General features: G+C 39.0%; 1 protein-coding gene across 2 annotated transcripts in view; it reads right to left on the bottom strand.

Annotated features, from left to right (window-relative positions):
• The window catches only part of Scrg1 (stimulator of chondrogenesis 1), a 129,969-nt gene that overhangs the window by 52,320 nt on the left and 57,462 nt on the right, over window positions 1-20,187 (bottom strand). Inside the window, exon 1 of one of the 2 annotated variants that reach the window (XM_046427534.2) lies at window positions 3,369-3,539. The exons of the other annotated variant lie outside the window; for it this stretch is intronic. The gene's annotated coding sequence lies outside the window, so the exon portion shown is untranslated. Of the gene's footprint in view, window positions 1-3,368; window positions 3,540-20,187 lie in introns of those variants that run through there. 2 annotated transcript variants of the gene reach the window in all.

Below are 20,187 nucleotides of genomic sequence, written 5' to 3'. Positions count from 1 at the left end.
TGAAATACACAAAAAATAACAACTTAAGACTTTGAGTTCTCGCAATATTTTTGACTGGATAATCTGAAAATACTTTTACTACAAATCACTTGGATATGCTAGATGAAATATAACATGCATGCTTTTAAATGCTATTATGAAAGGCAGGAGGGTCCCCTGGAAACTCATTTATTATTTTTTTTTAATTGATCTTTTGACTCCTCTGGATTAACTTTTCTGCCAGTCTGGTTAACATTAGGTATGGGTTTCAATGACCATAAAAGAACAGTTGACAAATCTTTGGGCCCACGAGGGGCAGAAAATTGTATTTAAGACTCTCAAAATAGGGCTGGGGTTGTGGCTCAGCAGTAGAGCGCTTGCCTCGCATGTGCAAGGCCCTGGGTTCGATCCTCAGCACCACATAAAAATAAATAAATAAAACTTACTGTGTACAACTACAACTAAAAAATAAATTTAAAAAAAAAGACTCTCAAATAAAGACCCCTTGAATGATTGTGAAACTGTGAAAGAGGAGAACTTAAATCATTCATTTCCTCTCAAAGTGAGATTTAAAAGAGACTTTCAAGCTTAGCCTGATCTACTAAGGAAAGGGGAAGAAAGGAAAACCCTGAGAACAAGAACCTGAGAACCTTAGGCTACCCTCATTCCAGTTTAGGTTTTGAATTTATACTGTCTAGAAGACCTAGATTCTTTAAGTGAGGGGAAAAAAAACATTATGGGCCTGGTAATAATACAGTGCACTTAATAGAAGTAATTCAAAGCCTTCTCTAGAAAGATATATTTTCAACCCAGGCTGCATAGGATTTCTACAGATAAAGTCTCACTAAACATGAGCTCACGATTTAAAATTGGAAAATACACAAACAATCCAGAATCATCAGAAATAACAGCCAACATAATTAGATCCTAGTTCAGAAATAACCTATAAAATTAATGTTTAAATTTGTTAAAGAGAAAAAGCAGATACTGCTGAAATATTTACTAGGAGTAAAATAAATATTCGTAGTGAAATATTTATTAGGAGTAATTTTTCAGGCCTACAAAGGGTTAATTTGTGTGTTGTCTGCACCTTAGTCATGAAGTTAATCAGAGCCAGAATTCCACTTAGGGGTGAGAGGGTACTCTGTTATTTTTAGATCAATCTTTCCTATACATGCTGGGGTTCAAGTAACAGAACTAAATGTGGGATTGGGGAGGGAGGTTTGCTTCAATTGTGGGCCACTGAGCAAAGGGAAAGCTGTGTTACCATTGAAGTTGGAAAGCAGACTGACTAATTTCAAGAAAGTACAGAATCAAATAAAGGAGAAACAAGACAAAGCTAGAGCATTTCAAAGGTGGAAGATGTGGTATTCTCTAAGGAAAAAGAACAAACACAAGTAACCCATTATAGATCTTCTTCCTTAGAGAAGTCTGTGGTTGGAGGCTGACTTGGGCAATATTTGGGAACATTGCTTTGCCTGTGAAATGAAACCAGATCCAATAGAAGAGTTTAATCTCAGAAATAAAATTCTGAATTAGGCTGAGATGTAAACAGGAGATTTTAATTCCTGGAACCATAGATATTTAAATGGGTATGGTTTCTCCTGTCTCTATACCCAAGAACATCTGATCTTTGTTGTGTGAGTGTTGGAGACAAATTTTCCAGGCTTCTGCCTCAACTCATTACCTTCCAAATGAGTGAGACAGAAAGGTTCTCCACACTAGAATTAGGCCTTGATGTTTTATCTTAGTGTAAATTTAGCATCATGTCAGGTTTATAGGTAGCACATCAAGATGCAAAAAATAAGCTGAAATCTTGTGTTGGTTACTTGCACCTACATTCAAGTGTTTGGAACTTTTTGACACCTATTTTTAGGGTAGGAAATGAAATAGTCAAATTCATAAAATTAATTCAAACTGTTTTTGCCTAAGAAAATAATTCTAGATTTCTAGACAGGAATCAGTTGTCTTCATGAACAAAGTTGAACTCAGAGGTAAAAACGGGATTAGCATAACTTGATGGGGCCACTTATATTAGCTGGACACTGCAGTGTTATAAAAACAAAACTGTCTAGTTAAATATGAAGAATTTTGTGCCAGTCCTCATAAGAGCTGAAAAATCATCCAGTGGTTATTCGTTCCTTCCTCTCCACATCCATTTTGACCATTCTTTTTCTCATAGCATGGGTCTTTGTAGAGAACCTTTTATGTTCACTAACCTGCATCTGCCAAATGGTGGCCTCTGAGCCTGTATCTACACAGCCTTCCGGTTCAGCTCCTCAAACATGACTGTGCTGCTCTCTGTGGCTCAATTCTGTCAGTGTCAGATGTTATGATCAGGGGTTTTTCCAGTTTGAGGCAGTATGGAGAGACTTCTGTACTTTCCTGTAACCCTGAGACTTCTGTACTTTCCAAGCTCCCTTTCCAAGCTCTGTGTTTTTCAAGCAGCTTGGGCACCCAGGGCACCCTGCAATGATCTGTACAGTTCCACATAACACCACCATTTCTATGTGATTTTGTTGAGCTTGATGGTCTTTGTTGTAGCTTACAAGGAGTGATCCTTCTGGAGGGTCAGTGAGGACTTTTTTTTCCCAAAGAGTATGGTAAAGGGCAGACAAGGATCTCCATTTCACAGATACCAGGAAGCATAAAAGAGAAATAGGTAGAATACTTAGCAGATAGAATTGCAGTCTTCTTACTAATTATTTGATTTCACTTAGATATATTGTTTTTCTTTTTCCCAACTTTAGAAGCTAATAGATTTAAAAGGTGGACTTATGTAGTAGTTTCTTTAGAATAGCATTGACAAAGTTTGCAAGTTCTGAGGAATATTATATTTTCTGAGGAAGAAAGTCTACACTGAGGGGGGATAGTAGAGGATAGGAAAGGCAGCAGAACACAACAGACACGAGTATGGCAATATGTAAATCAATGGATGTGTAACTGATGTGATTCTGCAATCTGTATATGGGGTAAAAATGGGAGCTCATAACCCACTTGAATCAAATTGTGAAATATGATATATCAAGAACTATGTAATGTTTTGAACAGCCAACAATAAAAATTAAAAAAAAAAAAAGAAAGTCTACACTGAATAAATTTTAGAAATAATTTAAGCAAAGTAGAGCATTTTCCTTTGGTGTAGGACTTCTCAGGTCCTTTAATATGCTCCTAGAGGTTGAAGGTATAGCTCAATGTTAGAGAACTTGCTTAACATGAGGGAGGCCCTGTGTTCAATCCCCACTACCTCTGATAAATAAATAATAATGCAGGCTAACAGACACTGTGACACTTCCAGAGTGGGTTAAAATCTGATTTCCCCAAATTTATTTGACCATCAGAAAAAAACATAGACATGAAAACAAAAGCTTTAACCTTGTTGTTCCTACCAGTGCAACTTCCAGTGCTCTCCTGACCCAAGGGGACCCCGTCTTGATTAGGATGCTCTCTTGTGTTGCAGAGACGAAGACTCTGGAGATCACATTTTGCACTGGTCAGCTCGCTTCTTGTTAGGAGATCCTAGAAGGAGATTGGGCAGCAAGAAGAGTGGGGAGGGACTTTCCTTCTTCCTCTTTTGCTGGTTCATGTGCCACCCTAAGGATAGCCTGTCATTGGCCGCAGTAGTCGGTTCCTGGCTTCAGCTTCTTTCCTTACTCTTGAACTCATTATACTTGGACTGAGGCCTGTGGTAGGAGCAGCATCCAGGTAGTGCCCCCATCAGAGGTCAGAGACCCAGACCCAGGATGCCATCCTCCAAGCTCCAGGGCACCAGCAGTGGCTTGGCAGTCCCCCTACCCTGACACCTGAGTGCCAGCTGTCTATGACCCTTGTCCAACTTCCAGTTTTGGTAACTCCAATCTCATCCCTAAGAGTGGTAGCTGCCTCCTGCCTTTGTCTGTGCTCATAATGGCCCTTTTTGCTTTCTCACCCTTTAACGTCTATAATAAATTTCCCCTAGCAAATTCCCTGTTCAAATACCTAACATGGTGTATGTTTTCCTGCCTGGACCTTAATGGAAAAGAACTTAGGTCAGAGCTTCTGAAGCACAGGTGTGGGGCGTAGGCGCAGGGAGGGTGGGAGAGCATGGAGGAGATCAGATGCACCTTGGAGTCTTTGCTGCAATCTAAAGCAATGTTTTTCCAACTTAAGCAATTTAAGTGAACCCAGAGGAGTTTAATTTAAAATTTTTTACAACATCCCAAGAGATAATAGATGACAATTCTGAGTGTTATAAAAATTGGATTAAGAAGTCTTTTCTGGTTTTATGAAATTATGAATGCTATTGATTTAAGTTACATGGTAAATTTAGTAAAAATAGAGCTTAATGTATCCTTCTGCAGGGCCGAGTTTGCTACGACTATAAACCATAGTTATTCAAAGAAAGTGGAAGGAGATATGTGACTTGGTAAAGTGTTAGAATTGGGAGTAAAGTGCAAGAAATATGTTTTAATGGAATCTCCAAAGGTACATTTAAAAATACTTGGTTTAAAAAATAACTAACTTCTGTCTCTGGTTCTTGAATATGGCTGATCATTGGAGTCATCTGGGAGCATTCAAATTACAGATTGCTGAGTTTGACCTGGTGCCCAGGGATTCAGACTGTGAGCTAGGCATCCTAGAGCTGTTTTGTTTTTTTTTTTTTTTAAACTCCTCATGTGATCAAGGGACTCTGATAATCAACACGTTTAAGATCCATTGTTACATAGAATAAAACTGTTTCATTCTATAAAACTTAGATTCATAATTCAGCCTTTTCTACCCCCTCATTGAAAGTTTGAGTCAGGAGCATCACGTGTTGACAATCTCTATCTTGGCAGGGGGCAGTGGGGAAAGCTTTGGGCTGGAAAAGACAAAAGACAATGGAGCTTCCCTTGGAGGCTGATTTTTGAAGGGCTTTTGATCATCCTCCACCCAACGTCAAAGCCAATCATGGATCCTTAGCGCCAAGTCAGTCCTGGCAATTCTCTTTCAACACCACTGCACATCTCTGGGTGCCAGGGCTCCAGGGGGTGCCCAGGGCACTGGGATATACTCCCAAGGGGGGCTTTTATTCATTGCAAAGCTTTTTTTCCAGTTGTTACCTTTGTGTGATTCTAAAATGTAGTGAACAGGCATCTGACTTCTTAAAACACCCAAGTATGTCCCTGGATACTGCCAGGAGTTTATCTAGTAAATGGAAAATGAAATAAAGGAGAGAACATAGCTAAGGCAAACAGAAGGAAAGTGTCTCATTTAATGAATATGTCCTAATTAAAAGTTTTTTTAATGTTTTTTAAAAAGTTTTCCAGGGTCAGTTTTGTTTTGTTTTGTGACTTTGAAATGAAAAACAAAGCAAAGGAGAGCCTCAGTAGTTTTTAAGCACTCTTGTGAAGAGGGTGACAAGGGTTTTCTAGGGCTATGCCTGTCAGAGTCCTCTCTGGTCACCATTCCTTTCAAAATGAGGAAACCAAGGACTTTGTGCTCACAGCCAGGCGAAAAGATGCCAAATCTGTCAAGTTCAATAGAAATAAGGATAATATGAAGTTAAAACTTTGATGTAGCAAATACTTTCATACCTGTCATCACAGACAAAGAGAAGGCAGAGAAACTGAAGCCAGCCCTGCACCCAGTGGTAGGGAAAGCTAAAATGAACCAGAGTTACTGATTTAACTATATTTATTTTTTTAAAATTCAAACAAATAAAATTCGTTCATTCATTATTTTTTTAAGGGTGAAAAAGCTACTTGTTTTCTAATTGATCCAGTTGGCTCAACACCCGGCAGAGTCTGGTTTGGGTAATATTGTTGGGTTGCTTCGTGTTAGTGTCCTGGATTTGATCAGGAAATTCACCAGGCGTGTGGCTTTTCAATAGCGGAATCTGTTGACACGAAAAATCCTCAGCACTTTGGGTGATTCAAGTGCACTTTCATAATTTGCTCTCAATTTACCCCCTTTGTTATTTCCACATTGCACAGGAATCCGTCACTCCTCTGAATTATGTGCTGCTCAGGACTGATGGTTGTACCACCCACTCAGTGAGGGCAACCTCAGCTTCTTGAACTCACAGAACCTATTGTTCTCTTCCTTTCTTACCCAACGCTGTCACTGCAGTCCTGTACCTCCAGCGGGGAAGGCAAGGAAATGACTCCCCAGAGAGCCATTGATCATGGTAATAAATGTTCTGTGTTCCTTACTAAGTTCCATCAAAGTTCACCTACACACTGAGCAAAACAATCGTTCTCTGTGCATTCTTCATCTTCTTCTTTTTTTTTTTTTTTTGGTATAAATTTATATACTGCCCATAGTGTATAAACCACTTGTGTTTGTGTGATGGGTAAACTTGGAGCTGTGTAACATGCATACACAAATAGTGTGTGTGTTTGTTTTTCAGGAAACCTGAGCATCTGCTCATATGTTAGGGTGTGAGATACCTTGATGCCTGGCTGAACCACCAACTTCAGAGTCTGTAGATACCAACTGCTTGTAGGTTTGGATTTTCATTAACTCTCTGTACCAGTTTTCCTCCTGGTCTCCCAGGTGTATTGACTTTAACTGCTTCACTCATTTTAGCATCTCCCAAGACTGTAAGAGATTAGTTAACAGTCCAGAGAGATTAGTTAACAGCCTGCTTCTGGCTTTCCCCTGCTCCCCCACCTGCACTCATATTAACCGGAAACATTCATTGCTCAGTAATGAGGTTGGGATTCCTCTCTTCAGAGTCCAGGAAGACATAAAAGGCAGCCCGACTTTATGTTAACATCAACTTATTCTTTCATCGTCTGCATTCTATGATATGCTTTCGGATGAGTTTTACTTTAGAAAAGAAGCAAACATTACCCCAGCTTCTCAAAGCATGAAATGGTGTTATTGAGCAATCTTGGAATGATTCACTACATAAGGCACCAACACACACACACACACACACACACACTCGTAGGTCAGGACAAAACAGTTTGGGTATCCTTTCCTTATTTTAAAACCTCACTTACTCAATAACATATTTCATAAAGCACACAGTACTTATTTTCCCTGGCAGCATTTAATGCAATAACTTATGTACAAAGGAAGGCCCCAACATTTAGCCACAGATGTCATCAAATGAGGGAAGGTTTGTAATAATTCCATATAATTTAACATTTAGAATTTAAGAGATGCCTCGTTAAGAAAAACAAAAGGACTTATTAACTCATTTACCCTTCTTAGTAATTCTATTTTTGAGTTGACTGAGCAAACACCCAATTAGAGTGATAATTTATTAGGGTCATATATTAGCTGAAAAGAAAAAAGGGAAAAGAAAACCTTCAGCAGAAACTAGAAATTACCAAAGGCTGACCTTGCTTGAGTCAGTCAGTATATGATACCTCTCAAGGAAGCTGATGACAATCTGCCCCTTTACACAGTAAAGATAACTTAAACATAGTCTCTGCCTCATTGTATTAATGTTAACTGCAGGGAAAGACAATGAAGAAACCCAGATTTTAAAACAACCTGCATCAGAAAATAACCATTCCAAACATCAGGCTGAATTTAACTTGCTTTCAGTTGATCCATAAGGCCTGCTATACCACATCATTCCAAGAAACACCAAATGTGTGGAATTTTGCTAAGGATGCTATCAGGAAGATAAACTGATTCGACCAAAACTGTGGTTGTATAGAAGTAGCCATTCTCAATGCAAAGAGAGGTAACCCAACGTTGACAACTAAGCTTTTTGTAAGTTTACAACTAAGTGTCACATTAAAATTGCTGTCATTTTTTCTACTAGTTTAAATTATAAACTTTGGAGATAAGGAAATTTTAATTTAATTAGTGACTTAGATGTTAATCACAAGCTTAACAAAATATTCAGAGGGAACGTTAGAAAAAGACAATATAAATGTTTAATTGATGGGATTCTAAGTATCTGTAGACCCTTTTTTTTTTTTTTTGATGGTGTTGGGGATTGAACCCATGGCCTTTGTGCATGAGAGGCAAGTACTCTACCAACTGAGCTATATCCCCAGCCTCAGACCCTGTTTTTATCAGAGTTCATTCATACTTCTAATTGTCTTATTTCATTTCAAATATTGTTATTGGGATTGAATAGATTTACCTAATTCTTTCAAGACTTGCTCATGATATTTTATTTAAGTTTTCTTAAAACTTTTGAGATGCTATAAAATATTTGTATTCAGTAATTCAATAAGACAGGGACTGCTGGCTGTTCACTGAACCAGACTCCTCTTCTTCCTGGGTGCACATGGTTTCCAAGGCACTGATGCAATTATAAGTGGTCACAAGACTAAGTCTCAGTCAATGGAAATTGTACAGAAGTGACAGAGACACTTCTGTCCCCTAAGAGCTTCCCAAGAGTGGTTCTCCATGTTTTTTCGTTCCCGTTTTCCAGATTAATGGAAATAAGTTCAGGGTCTTTGGAATCCATGTATTGCAAATAACAGAACTACAAGATGGGAAGAACTTAGACCCCCAAAATTAAACACCATGTGAAAGATGTTCCTGCCAGTTCCTTTGGCCCTTGAGGAAATGACATGATTAATTATTCTTGTTTCTTCATTTTTAACAAGGACAAATGACACTGTCTTCACAGAAATTATTATCCTCTTACATTCTTTATGGACACTTCTTTTGTGGCTCTTAATCCAAATAATCAATTTATAAACATTGATGAAGTTTCACAGAAGTACTCTAAGATTTTAGTTGCATTTCTGCAAAAGTATTATAATATTTCTGGCAAAATTAGGAGGTTCTGGTTTTATGGTATGTTTAAACAAACTTCTCAGTTTCTCTTTTTATTGCCTGGCAAATAGTCAATCCCTTAATTTGGGGGCTTGGGGCTCTTTTCTTAATAAAACATGGGTTAAGACAGTGTTTTTGAGCATGTTTATCATGAAGAACTCGATTTCTAACATTTGCCCTCCATAGACAATATCAAGATTGAGATATTTTTTAAATACTACTCTTACTAATTTGTAGTAAATTTACTTTTCCATATTTCCATATTTGTTACTTCTACTCCTCAGGCTAGAATAAGTAGCAGTCGGGGGGTGGAGCTATTTCTAGAGGAACGGCCTGGCTTTGACATGGATTAGTAAGTCTGAAATTTTGGCAAACATGGCAAATCTGAATTTTGTCAGCATTTAGAATTACCAGTCATGCCCCAATCAATTTACATTAATAAGATTTATTTTGCCAGATTTTGTTTTAGGTGGTGAGGATACTAGAACAAGTGAAACATACTTCCTATCCCATAATCTGGGTGGGGAGATATGTACATGAAAAGAACATCCAATATGGTGTGGCAGTGTTGTCTGTAGGTGGATGTAGAAGAAAAGGGCTTTATGTTTGTTGCCTAGGACTGCTATAACAAATGGTCACAAACCAAGTAGCTTAAAACAACAGAAATTTATTCTTTCACAGTTCTGGACCCTAGAAATTAAAATCAATGTGTTGGCAGTGTAGTGTTCCCTCTAAAGTGTAGGAGAAGCATCCTTCCTTAGGCCAGCATCTTCTGGCCTCTAATAGCTGCTAATAATTCCTGGCATTGCCTGGCTATAGACTCATCACTCCAATCTCTGCCTCTCCACACGGCCTTTTCTTCTGTGTGGGTGTTCAATTTTTCTTCTCCTTATAGGACACCAGTCGCTGAATTTAGTGCCCATCCTAACTCAGTATGACCTCATTTTAACTTGATTAGGTCTGGAAGAGCTCATTTCCAAATAAGGTCAACTTCACAGGATCCAGGTGGAGAAGAATTCTGGCTACTATTCAACTCTACCCAGATCAGGGCAAGTCAGAAAGATCACCAAAGGATGTTTCCTAGAGAAGATGACAGCTGAGCTGCATCTTGAAATTTGGATGGGAGCAAAAGAGAAATAAGATTATTCATCACCGCAACATGTGTGATAAGTGCAAAACAGGGTTAGAAATGCCTTCTAGGGGCTGGGGATATGGCTCAATTAGTAGAGTGCTTGCCTTGTATACATAAGGCCCTGTGTTCAATCACCACCACCAAAAAAAAAAACAAAAAACAAAAAACAAACAAAAAAAAAACACCCTGTACTCTCTACACAGAGATTCTTATTGTATTACCTTAGAATGAAGTTCAGCCTCAAACATTTACTTTGTCTTTTTCCTATAACAAGGTCTCTTTCAATGTTCTGATCCAGGCAATTCTACTTTATTCTCAGCTGTGAAATATTTAGAGCCCATGCGCTAAATATATATCACATTAACACTTCCTGGTGCAAGAATCTCTGTAATCTCAGCCTCTCTGGCCTGGTTCCAATAGTGAACATGGAACACCTGTAGACCTCTCATTTTTTTTTCTGATTTGGGGTGTAGGGCTGTTCTCGCTCATAAAAGATCATGCATTCAGCTCAGAGCTGACTTCATTCAGTCAGTCAGTGTAGTCCTTCATTCATTCCACAAACTTTTGTTATTAATTATGTGTAAACCACTGGGCTAGGTTTGAGGAGATTAAGAAAGTAAATACAATATTAGTCCTGTCCTCGAAAAGTCTACAGTCTAACGGGAGAAAGAAGACACAAATAATATACACTACAGACCATAAAATCCACGGTAAAAGAGATCATGTTGACCTTGTTTATGGCCCTATCTGCCCCCCCACCCCCAGTTCAATTTCTGGCACACAATAATTAAGAAATAGTTACCAAGTTGAGTAAAAAGCTTGAAACATTATTGGGCAGAAGGAATTATTTCTGATCCTCCTGAGAGCTCTTGCCTGCCAGGATCTTTAACATGTATTTAATTCCTCAAGCCTTTGATTCATAGTTAGCTTTGAAATTCAGCATTTCACCTTGTTGGGTTCACTACCATCTGGCCTTATTTCTGCTGTGATTCTCATCTATATTTTAGGCTTAGTGTGATGATGTGCAACTTCCTAGGAGCAATCGTGGCTCAGATGTGCCTCTCAGAGCTTCTGTAGGATGGTCTGAGAGTCATAATAGTATACATTTGAAGTTTCACATTAAGAAAGTACCTAAAAATGGTAATTTTGAGGATAACAAGATGTTGTCACAGGTTCCTTTAGAGTTAATGCAAGGATTCTCCAAATCTTTTTAAATGTAAGTCCTCTTGTCTGGAGAGAGCACAAAGTAAAGACTCCATTAATAGAATTAATTGAGACATAATGGTGTTTGGGTCCTGGATTGCTGAGACTAATCATTCAGCTAAAGAGAAAGGGAGAATTATCAGCTAGTTTAGGATAATTCAGGTTTTCCAAATCACCTAAAACTTGATCTCCTACTAGATTTGACCCATTCATCCTGATTTCCTGGGAATTTTTTTTTTTTCATTTTAACATGTAAACTCTGCATCCCAGAAATAAAACAGAATGCTTGGTCACCCCCTCTTACAGTGACCCAATTATAACAATGTGATTTCTCCTCATTTTAGTTTGACCCATCTTCTCTAGTCAAGCCTACATGCCCAGGCTGACCAAGGCAGGATGGAGGCCTCCATTGCCTCTACTATCTGACTGCTGAAGATGAAAAATCCAAAAAAAAAAAAAAAAAGGAATTTACTACACAGAGATGATCCCCCCAAACTATAACATGGCTGTAATTTCAGGAAAGCCTTGGAATCTTGGCTTACGCACACACTCCTTTTTAGGAATGATTGCTCTTCAGAGTGAATCATCCCTTTTAGTTTGCCCTCTTACTTACAGAAAGACAAAGCAATGAGACCAAAATAACCCTCCTAACAAGATCTTATGCCAGGATTTAATATGCCAGAAAATTTGTGTCCTTAGAAATGAAATTCTAGTTTTAACATTAGCAAAATGAAGATTTATTTTTATTTTTTATTTATTTTCTCATTCAGGGAAGAATGACGATTTCATCCATGTCCTTAGACACATCTCAATTGGTGGATTTTTTTTTTCTTATTTTACTCTCTTAATTGGATGAAAGTATGCAGCTAATGATTTATGGATCTCCAGTTGTGCCAGGCATCATTTTAAATGTGCACAGCTGCTCGGCAGTAGTTTAACTTGGCAGATAGTATTAAACCATTGAATTGTGTCATTTATTTGTATATGCATACAATAGCCTCCTTGTGCAGGTTCTTCAAAAATCCTTGCAGAAATGGTTTGGAACCAGGCATTTAAGGAGTCTCGGAGAGTGATTTATTCTTTTGGAAGATTTTCAGAGTTTCCAGAATGAAGAATGAGATAGCAGTTTGTGCCACTGATAAGTTCCCAAGGGAATTATAGAGACAGGCTAAAGTGGAGCAAGGTGAAAAGAGAGAGAGGTTCAGAGTTTGGGGTTGGGGAACTCCAATTTCAGTGGTCGTTTAGGCAATGTAGGACTTGTTACTGAACAATAGTCTCAATTTCATTATGACATGTCTCAGAAAAGCAGCTAAAAGAGGGGGGTGATCTAAAACAATTCATTGCAGGCATAAATAACTTGAGAAGCTCTGTTGACAATAAAAAATTTGGCATTCACAGTAGTTAACAATGCTATCTTCAAATTCAAAGGGCCCCGAGATTTATCACTGTTGTCTTTTGTAGTCAAGGATGCTGAAAGAATTTCTTCCCCCTTCTCAGTTTTGCTTGTCTTAGAAGAGGAAAAAGCAGAGGAAATGCTTTTGGCAGAATCATGCCTCTCCTGTAATAGACAAGGAGAACATTACACAGTTTTTTGCCTTTAAAAATGTGTCCACACCAGCCTGACGTTGCTTCTCTGACTGGACTGACCAACATATGTGTCCTTTTCGATTGTTCTGCCTTTGATCCCACACAGCACCTGAGATGGGCATGGCTTTCCAAGATGTCAGTCAAATTTGCTGACCACAGGACATTGCCAAGCAACCCTGGAACCCTAATCCCTTGCCTTATTTGGGTTGAACTTTCTTGAATATCTTTCTCTCCAATAAATAGAGTATTTTCTGGTGGCTCGCTCTCTCTTTCCAATGAACCCTTAAGGTAGAGGGCCGACCTGGTCGCCAGCCCAGCTAGTTGTCAATACCTGACCCAGAGCATCTATGAGCAGCAGAGGGATACTGTGCATCCAAGAAAGGACATCCTCTCAGAACACAGAAAGGATAAAAATTAGGAGCATGGAGGAAATGAAAATATACTTTATCTACTTCAAAATTTTAATTTGAGGCCATCCAGCATTATCCCATCTGACAGGAGTTTTTTTTTTAATTTAACTAATTTTTGAAAAATATTTTTAGTTGTAGATGGACACAATATCTTTATTTTGTTTATTTAGTTTTTTATGTGGTGCTGAGGATCGAACCCAGTGCTTCACACATGCTAGGCAAGTGCTCTACCATTGAGCCACAACCCCAGCCTCTTAATTTAATTTAATTTAATTTTTTATACAAATGAAGCACAACTTTTCATTTCTCTGGTTGTACCTGACAAGAGTTTTGAAATTGTTTCTCCAAAGGATGTGTCAAAGTCAATCAGCTTTAAATTGTCCTTTGTCTTCCAAGTACCCAGGAAGTGGAACATAGATTCCTCAAAACTCCAGTGTGTACACCAGCTGTTTCTGATCTTCTAGTTATTCTCTTTCTCTAAGAGGAACTAAGATGAAAGTTATTGAGAATAAGCAAACATCTAGAATGAGTAATGCTTTGTTATTCCCATTCCTGTTATATGGAAGAGGAAACTGAAGTTCAGTTATTGAACCAGCTTCATGTAAAAGCTAAGTAGCAAAACTGAAATTGAAGCTGAGATTCATCTGAAGGGATGAGCAAATCCACAAGTTAGCTCAATTCAGAAAGCTCCCTGAATTTTATTTTTTCAGTTCTGTCTCAAAACTATCAGGTTCTTCTCCAAAGTTCTAACCAAGAACTTCACCAAGAAGACTGCATGCTTTCCTCATAAAGTATGAGAGACCACTGCTTAAAAAATGAGTCTCAACTGTATTCCTGACAACCTATTAAGTAGAAAATAGTAATATTGCTACAATGGTGAATATTTAAAATGCCACCTCTGTCCCTTGGTCATTTTGACAGTACCAGTATCATGGAAAATCAACCATTCTAAGATGAATATCTGAATCATTTAAATTAATCTTATTTTGTTTATTGAGTCACAATAATGCCCTTAACCTCCTATCAGAAAGAAATAGTTATTCTGGATAACACTTGTGAGAAGAACTTAAATTTGAATTGCTAGGCATCCAAAAGATCACTAATTATAAGAACCTTATAAAACTAATGTATGACCAGGAGGTTTAGCCCATGTAGGTTCCTTCCTTTTCTTTTTTTTAATATTTATTTTTTGTTTGTATGTGGTGCTGAGGATCGAACCCGGCCGCACGCATGCCAGGCGAGCGCGCTACCGCTTGAGCCACATCCCCAGCCCAAGTTTCTTCCTTTTCTATTGGCTTTCTAGTATCTTCATGACCTGTGATATGATGGGGGCCCTTTTAATTTACAGATCCCTTCCTCAAAAATTGTTTTATGAAATTTCATGGAAACCCAATGAAAGGTCAAAGCCTGAGTTCTTCCTTTTCTGTTAGATATATAAATTGAAGCAGAAAAAGCATGTGCTTTCTTGAAGGTGCCAGAACTAAAACCCAGAACATAGTGCTCTTAGCATTGTTCCACCTTCTCCCTTCTCCCCATTTCACAAAAGCATTTATTAAGAATCACACTTTCATACCCAGCAGCCTGATGAGCAGCAATAGTCATTTGAAACTGAGGTCTCAGATGGGGGAACTAGTGGGGTGTTGGCATCTCTTGCCTTAGCTTGGGATTGATCCTCAGGATTTAAATCATTGCTGAACATGGGAGTGGGGCTCAAGAGGAAGGATGCCAAAGATGGAGCAAGGCTCAGCTTGACTTTTTTTTTTTTTTTTTTTTTGAGAGAGAGAGAGAGAGAGAGAATTTTAATATTTTTATTTTTTAGTTTTCGGCAGACACAACATCTTTGTTTTGTATGTGTGTGGTGCTGAGGATCAAACCCGGGCCGCACGCATGCCAGGGGAGCGCACTACCACTTGAGCCACATCCCCAGCCCATCAGCTTGACTTTTAGCAGTGCTGGTTTGCTATGATTTAAATGTACATGTCCCTCGAAAACGTGGAGCCTAACCCTCAATGTGATAGTGTTGAGGTGAGGCTTTGGAGGAATTGGTTGAGTCAAGAACATTTTGCCTTTATGAATGGGATTAATTTCCTTATAGAAGAGACTTCAGAGAGTTGTCTGATGCTTTTACCTTTCCATTTTTCTCATCATGTGAGTATACAGTGTTCATCTCCTTCAGAAGATGCAGCCAGAAGGCACCATCTTGGATTCAGGGAGTGATCCTTATCAGATACAAAATCTGCTGGCACCTTAACCATGGATTTCCCAGCCACATGAACTGTGAAAAACAAATTTATATAATTCATAAATTACCCAGCCTGTGATATTTTCTTATAACAGCACAGACGGACTAAGACATAGTAGCACTAAATGCTATGAAGCATTTTCAAAGTACCTATGAAATATTTTTGAGCTGATAAAATCTATATTCAAATTATGAGAAAATATTTTTAAAATCCCAATTCTTTATTGTGTTGAGTCAAATATTCCTAAGACATACCACACACATGTATAAGCTTGACTCAATTCTTCATAAAATAGAATTGAATTTGATTGTTTAAAATGGGGTATCTTTTGGACTATGTGATCATAAAAATGGTCAATTTTCAATGTTTTTAAATGTTAAAAAGACATAGAATGATATCTCTCTTAGGAAATGCAATTTATAGTATATTCCACATTCAATGGAAATTGAGTTTATGTATCAGTTAGATTAAAAGAACCTCAGTGTGCCAGGTGCAGTGGAACACACTTGTAATCCCTGTGCCTCGGGAGTCTGAGGCAGAAAGAGTGCAGGTTTGAAGCAAGCCTGGGCAAATTCTCAGGGTCCTATCTTAAAATTAAAAAAATAATAATAATAAGGACTAAGGATATAGCTCAGTGGTAGAATGTCACTGGGTTAAATTCCCAGTAACAAAAAACAAACAAACAAAAAACAAAACAAACCTCTCAATGTGTAACTGTGGTCTAAAGAAAATAGAAGTTTATTTTTCTTTCATGTAAAAGAGGTCAGAAGATTGTCTGTTCAAGACTGGTATACTGGCTTTATAGATGTCAGAGGCTTAGTCTCTTATATTGTTATTCCACTATGCATGGATTCTATTTCCAAATTCACTTCATGGTCCAACATGGTTGCTTGAGGTTCAGCGTTTATACTTGCAACCCAGGAAGTAAGCAGAAAAATGGAACAAGAAGAAGGGCATGCTCTCTCTTCTATTTATACTTGTATTTATAACTCATTATCTAGAACTCAGTGATACAGTCCAAGGTAAATTGAGAAATGTATTACTTTAGCTAGCCATAATATTCCAAGCTTTAAAGGTTTATTTTTACAAAGGAAAAAATGCAGAATTACTATTTAGAGGCAAGTAAGCATCTCTGCCATAGCTTAAAAGTATTTCCTTCATCTTATTTCCTATGTTCCCCACATTTTCTCCTTCCCTATTCCCTCACACACATTTTTTTTAAAAAGACCCTACTGGATGAAAGCCAGAGCCATGAAGATCAAGAAAAAAAAATATGAATCTAACCAATAAGTTTGTAGTTATGATAATTTTGCCCTTTTAACCAAATCATTTGTATCACCAAAGAAAAATATCAAGGATGTTAAGGAAGTTAATATGGGTCCCTGCCTCTAATCCCTGACTTTATCACTTAGAGGAGATGATGAGATTCCCATAGAAATATACCATCAAGAATGGCGAAAGGTCAGGGATTTTACACTATCTTCAGGGTAACACGCTAGCCTGCCACAGTGTCATGGATGCCAGCAAAAACCACGAGACTCAGGTCAGACAAAAGACACTAGACTCCTTGCTGTATGGCTACAGCAATAGCCAGAGAACCACCCTTTTCTTGTATCAGTTCCCCAGACCCTATTTCCCCCAGGATGCAGTGGGTTGCACTGTAGGGGAGAAACCCTAAACTTAAGAAGCCCAAGTCTTGATGGGAAGCAGGCCTGCCTGCCCTTTTCTCCAGAGGGAGAGACCATCTATATTTTAAAGTATTCTCTATATAGACATTTTAGACATGCCTTTTTTGATGGGTGGGAGTACCAGGGATTAAACCCAGGAACGTGTAACCCCTGACCCACATCCCAAGCCCTTTTTATATTCTATTTAGAGACGGATCTTGTTAGGGCCTTGCCAAGTTTTAAGGCTGACTTTGAAGTCTTGATCCTCCTGCCTCAGCCTCCCAAGCTGCTGGGATTACAGGTGCCCAGCATATGTAGAGATCCTTATGAAGGTAATCTAGAACAAAGGAAGTCGGTGTTTCTGCTTGTAAGATGTGCAGCAAACATGGATGGTAGTTATTATGGTTTAGATATGAGGTATCTCCCAAAGCTCATTTGTGAGACAATGCAAGAGAATTTAGAGATGCAATGATTGAGTTATGATAATGTTAACCTAATCAGTACATTAATCCACTGATAAGAGATTAACTGGGTGGTAACTGAAAGCAAGAAGGATGTGGCTGGAGGAGGTGCGTCATTGGAGGCATGCCTTTGTGGTATATATTTTGTCCCTAAGAGTGGAGTGCTCCCCCCTCCCTTCCTGGAACCATGTACACAGCTGTTTTCCTCTGCCACACCCTTCTGCCACGATGTTCTGCCTCACCTGGGGCCCTGAGGGATAGAATTGACCATCTATGGACTGAGGCCTCTGAAACTGTGATCCCCAAATAAACTTTTCCTCTTTAAAATTGTTCTTGTCAGGTTCTCACCGCAGAGAAAAAGCTGACAAAAACAATAGTCTCATAGAGAATCGTCTCCAACAGATATGAGGTGGCATGCACCAAGTATTATACAAGTATGAGAAACGAGGGTACAGGCCTCCCCTTCATAAGTAAGGACTGAGCACTGGAGACTGAGAAGTCTGGAAAAGCAGCTGATTTTGAAGGGAAAGGAGAACATGAATTAAAGAAGAGGAGTTATGCCTACAGGCATGGACAGAAACATGAGGCCACATTTGAAAATCTACAAGAGACCAATGTGGTTGAAAGGAAATCTTATTTAGGGAAGCTGTAGGAGGTTGGGACTGGTTTCTAGAGAGCCTAAAATGCCTGAGAAATTTTCCTACAATTATGAGGAGGGACGGTAGCAATGCTCACTGGCAACATGGCACAGAATGGACCAGTGGAGATTAGAGGGAGGGCACAGAGACCAAGAGGTTATTGGGATATTCTGGGTATTGAGTATGGAATACTTGAATTCTTTCCACATGGCAAGAAAACATTGCTGTACTTAACTCAATTTTCACCTATAGAACACCAAGGCAAACTTTCTAGGTATTTCATATGTTTGAACATCAGTTTACAGCATCATTAGTACATCTTTTGCCTTACGTTTCACTGTCCATTAAAGAGGTATCACCTCAGTGTGTTCTGTGTGGATTCTTTCCTGCATTTTGGGATCAGAACCTTCCCTAAAAGTATTGGGGGTCAGATCTAGAGGCCCTCAGGGCTTCTTTCCTGGACAGGATAAGAGAGGGTTTTGATAATTGGTCAGATTGAAGGAAGTGACATCTGCTGTGCATGGGAGACCAGTTCTCAAAGTGAAAAAAACTTGTGTAAAGGGCATGACCCCAAGTAAACACAGGGGAACTAGGCAAATGGCTTGGACAGGGGAGCCCTTGATAAATAAATAGCTCTGTCTTTAACCCTAAGGTTGGAGATTGATATTCTGTATCTTGTGGTGGTTCCTTATTATTCTTACCTCATAGTCTTGGCTCTTTGACCTTGTTGTAGGAAAAGTGGGCAAGCCTCACACCTGCCTCTCCACAAATGAATAAAGTGATGCCCTAACTATTTCCCAGGCTTGCATCACCCTAAGGGGACCTCCCACAATCCTGGGTCCTCGGCACTTCTATAGCGAGTCTAGAACATTATGGAAGGCTTCGGCAGACCACTATCTTAGAAGCAAACTCCTAAATATTTTTTAACAGAGCCCAAGGCTGATAGTAGTCAAACTTTGTACACTAAGGGAGTATTTAAAACACAGCTATTTCCAATAATTTATTATGCATATGTTCATAAACACATTCCACTTGTCACAGAACCTGTAACAGACTTCCCAGAGGAGAATAAATAACACTCACCTAATGAGGAGGCCAGTGTTCCATGGGTGTCAAATACACCAAGGTTCCAGCATGAGATAGAGTCACAGTTGGTAATCTCTTTTAATGGAAAAGTTCCCTGACACTGACCTCCTAGGGTATGTGGGCCATGGGCTGGGAACCACTGCACTTGGTGAAGGAGCAATGACCCCCATGGTCTTAATTAGACCAATTATTACTGTTATGATTTGGATGTGAGGTGTCCCCCAAAAGCTCTCTTGTGAGACATTGTAAGAAGGCTCAGAGAAGAAATGATTGGGTTATAAGAGTCTTAACCCAATCAGTGAATTAATCCCCTGATTGGGATTAACTGAGTGGTAACTGAAGTGGTGGGGTGTGGCTGGAGGAGGTGGGAATTAGGGTGTAGCTTTGGTGTATATTTATATTGGAGAGTGGAGTCTCTTTCTCTCTCTCTGCCTCTTGCCCACCATGATGTGAGCTTCTTCCCTCTGCCACACATTCCGTCATGATGTTCTGCCTCATCTTGAGCCCAGGGGAATGGAGCCGGCCTTCTCTGGACTAAGACCTGAAACCATGATCCCTCAAATAAACTTTTCCCCCCCTACAGTTGTGCTGGTCAGATCCTTTAGTCACAGCAGTGAAAAAGCTGAATAAAACATTTACATTGTTTGCTGAAAGCCTGGGAGTTTTCATAGTGACCAGGGTAAGTCTCCAGGAAAAATTGGAGTACATGTCAAGGGTTCATGTTGAGAAAAGAAATCCATCATCAGTGAAAAAAGCAAAGTGTGAAAATTACCACACTCAATGCATTGTTCGTGGACACCAACTTGAAAGCAAGTATAAACCACAAAAAAATGTATATATTCAGAGGAGGAATATATTTAGGCCAGGCTGTAAGGGGACACAACACCATGCCACATTGGGAAGAATTGAAGAAACAAGATCCATGTGGAAAGGGCATGAAGCCTGTCCTCACATACTTCAAAAAATGTCAAGAGGGAGATTTCTCAGGAGCAGGAAGGCAGAAATCAGTGATAAAGTGCAGTGACCATAAATGGTGTCCTGTAAGGAGTCTCATGATGTTGATGAT

The sequence above is a fragment of the Marmota monax genome, unplaced genomic scaffold, assembly GCF_021218885.2.
Source record: "Marmota monax isolate L192 unplaced genomic scaffold, Marmota_monax_Labrador192_F-V1.1 WCK01_AAM20220418_F8-fsc00159, whole genome shotgun sequence".
In the NCBI taxonomy this organism is placed as follows: domain Eukaryota; kingdom Metazoa; phylum Chordata; class Mammalia; order Rodentia; family Sciuridae; genus Marmota; species Marmota monax.
This window is presented reverse-complemented; position numbering and strand designations above follow the sequence as displayed.